At 46.1% G+C, this 3,493-nt stretch overlaps 2 non-coding genes across 2 annotated transcripts; one reads left to right on the top strand and one right to left on the bottom strand.

Moving 5' to 3' along the window:
* Positions 1 to 2,614: 2,614 nt before the first annotated feature.
* On the bottom strand, positions 2,615 to 2,688 carry TRNAN-GUU (transfer RNA asparagine (anticodon GUU)). The gene has a single exon. It is a non-coding gene; the product is annotated as a tRNA-Asn (tRNA).
* Positions 2,689 to 3,376: 688 nt separating this feature from the next.
* On the top strand, positions 3,377 to 3,448 carry TRNAH-GUG (transfer RNA histidin (anticodon GUG)). The gene has a single exon. It is a non-coding gene; the product is annotated as a tRNA-His (tRNA).
* The last annotated feature ends 45 nt before the right edge of the window (positions 3,449 to 3,493 follow it).

The following is a 3,493-nucleotide window of genomic DNA, read 5'->3' as shown; positions in this document are numbered from 1 at the left end:
GAAATGTTAAAGGTGTCCACTGACCTCAGATGGAAATCTGGATATACACAAAGGCACCAAGGACAACAGAAAAGATGCCTGTGTGGGAAAATACATAAGCTTTTTCTTATTATTTCAGTCTCTTTAGAAACGTGGGGCTAATTTTTCTAATCATGAGGCATTGTGGGGTTTATAACAAGTAAAATGCATGATGACAATAGCAGAAGGGCCTGCAGCGAAGAAATTTGAAGATGTGAACTTGAAGGCAGATTGTGGTAAGTTACAGATGTCTGCTGTAAAGCTTCAAGCAGTCACTTAAATAAGAAAAGAAAGACTAGATAGCTAATAAGCCAACCAAGGAGTAGAAATGGGATTGTATATGAGCCATGTAAACACTGTCAGTTCAGTTCAGTCGCTCAGTTCAGTTGCTTCAGTTCGACTCTGAGATCGCATGGACTGCAGCACAACAGGTTTCCCTGTCCATCGCCAGCTCCTGGAGCTTACTCAAACTTATGTCCATCGAGTTGGTGATGCCATCCAACCATCTCATCTTCTATCATCCCCTTCTCCTCCCACCTTCAGTCTTTCCCAGCATCAGGGTCTTTTCAAATGAGACAGTTCTTCCCATCAGGTGGCCAAAGTATTGGAGATTCACTTTGAGCTTCAGTCCTTCCAATGAATATTGAGGACTGATTGATTGGTTGGATCTCCTTGCAGTCCAAGGGACTCTCAAAGAGTCTTCTCCAACACCACAGTTCAAAAGCATCAATTCTTCAGCATTCAGCTTTCTTTATAGTCCAACTCTCACATCCATACGTGACTACTGGAAAAACCGTAACGTTGACTAAATGGACTTTTGTTGGCAAAGTAATGTCTCTATTTTTTAATATGCTGTCTAGGTTGGTCATAGCTTTTCTTCCAAGGAGCAAGCAACTTTTAATTTGTTGGCTGCAGTCACCATCTGCAGTGATTTAGGAGCCCCCCCAAAAATAAAGTTTCTTATTGTTTCCCTATCTATCTGCCATGAATTGATTGGACCAGATTCCATGATCTTAGTTTTCTGAATGTTGAGTTTTAAGCCAACATTTTCACTCTCTTCTTTCACTTTCATCAAGAGATTCTTCAGGTTTTCTTTGCTTTCTGCCATAAGGGTGGTGTCATCTGCATATCTGAGGTTATTGATATTTCTCCCAGTAACCTTAATTCCAGCTTGTGTTTCATTCAGCCCAGCATTTCACATGATGTACTCTGCATATGAGTTAAATAGCCTGGTGACAATATACAGCCTTGACATACTGCTTTCCCAATTTGGAACCAGTCTGTTGCTCCATGTCCCATTCTAAATGTTGCTTCTTGACCTGCATACAGATTTCTCAGGAGGCAGGTCAGGTGGTTTGGTATTCCCATCTCTTGAAGAATTTTCCAGTTTGTTGTGGGCCACACATTCAAAGGTTTTGGTGTAGTCAATAAAGCACAAGTAGATGCTTTTCTGGAACTCTCTTGCTTTTTCGATGATCCAATGGATGTCGGCAATTTGATCTCTGGTTCATCTGCCTTTTCTAAATCCAGCTTGCACATTTGGGAGTTCACAGTTCACGTACTGTTGAAGCTTGGTGTGGAGAATTTTGAACATTACTTTGCTAGCATGAGAGATGAGTGCAATTGTGCGGTAGTTTGAACATTCTTTGGCATTGCCTTTCTTTGGGATTGGAATGAAAATAGAGCTTTTCCAGTCCTGTGGCCACTGCTGAGTTTTCCAATTTGCTAGAATATTGAGTGCAGCACTTTCACAGCATCATCTTTCAGGATTTGAAATAGCTCAACTGGAATTCCATCACCTTCACTAGCTTTGTTCGTAGTGATGCTTCCTAAGGTCCACTTGACTTCGCATTCCAAGATGTCTGGCTCTAGGTGAGTGATCACACCATCGTGATTATCTGGGTCATGAAGATCTTTTTTGTACAGTTCTTTTGTGTATTCTTGCCACCTCTTCTTAATATCTTCTGCTTCTGTTAGGTCCATACCATTTTTCTCCTTTATTGTGCGCATCTTTGCATGAAATATTCCCTTGGTATCTCTAATTTTCTTGAAGAGATCTCTGGTCTTTCCCATTCTATTGTTTACCTCTATTTCTTGGCATTGATCACACTACGCATTGTAAACACCATGTGATAGAGCAATTGCCTTTCCAGGACTTGTCGCTACAGAAGACCTTGTACAAGGGGCCAACGAGGTATGTACAAGGATGATGTACATACATTGTACAACGATGTATGTACAGTAATGTACAGCATTATTTGTAACCATGAAAGCAGATGGAAAGTATTAAATAAATAGTATTAGCAGTACGCGCAAAAAAAAAAAAAAAAAGACAGTAGTAACTCCCTCGTTAAAAGCAATTCAGAAAGGAACTATGACATCTCAGGAATTTCCAGGGGACCTATTTTCCAGATGAGTTCTTCTATCCAGCTCAGTGATGGCCTTCTGATCCCGCCTTATGTCCCTGTGAGGTGGACAGGAAAGAGGAGCCAAGAGGGTAGGAGTGAAGGGGCCCTTTCCCGCCTTCACAGTAGAGGATGGGTAGAAAAGAAAGAAGCGAAAAGCTTTCACGTTCTAGAAAGGTGTAAGCGGAAGGCGTCCCTGGGTGGGCTCGAACCACCAACCTTTCGGTTAACAGCCGAACGCGCTAACCGATTGCGCCACAGAGACTAACGAACGACCTACCCCTCTCAATGCCATAGAGAAGAAACGTAGCCGTTCCACGCCAGGCAGAGTCACACGCCTTTTCGTGGACAACGACACCGGCTCAAACCCTCGGACAGCCGGAGAACTGACTTCGACGCAGTGCGCTGATGCTCGTGGGAAGCCGGGAGTCGGGCGATTCCGAAGCCAGAAAGGGCAGCGGTTCATCCCCGCGGCGCCTGGTTCCACACCCGCCGCAGATGCAGCGCCCCCGAGACGCCTCGGGCCTGAGCCGAAGGAAGCTGAATCCCCGGTGGGCCCTGTGACGGCTCTCCGATTGCTTCGCTGGCGCCGCCCTCCCTCCTCTGGTCCGCGGTCGGTGGGGCGGGAGCGGGAACCAGGGGGTGCGGAGGTCGGTCCTAAGGGACAAACGCGACGTGCCGGGAAAGAAGCCGGCGAGGTGGGGATCAGGATAAAGAGACTTCCCAGGAGGTCTGTGCAGAGGCACGTGCCCGTTTGCGGGAGGCAAGATTTGGTTTCTGTTTTGATTTAGTCACCATGTATCAAAATTGAGAGGAAGGGACTGGATAAGAGAGCAGAGACGAAAGAAAGTCTATGAATACCTGTTGTCGTCCAGCAACAGCGCAGTGACGGGAAGGAATTTACGTCCGCCTTGTAAGAGCAAGGGCTGCGACGGCGGCAGGAGCCGTGGCGCGCCGTGATCGTATAGTGGTTAGTACTCTGCGTTGTGGCCGCAGCAACCTCGGTTCGAATCCGAGTCACGGCACTCTCATCCGTCACTCCTGACGGCTGCTTCCCTTTTACTTCGGCT

This window comes from Bos mutus, unplaced genomic scaffold (assembly GCF_027580195.1).
Source record: "Bos mutus isolate GX-2022 unplaced genomic scaffold, NWIPB_WYAK_1.1 CTG385, whole genome shotgun sequence".
Taxonomy (NCBI): Eukaryota; Metazoa; Chordata; class Mammalia; order Artiodactyla; family Bovidae; genus Bos; species Bos mutus.
This window is presented reverse-complemented; position numbering and strand designations above follow the sequence as displayed.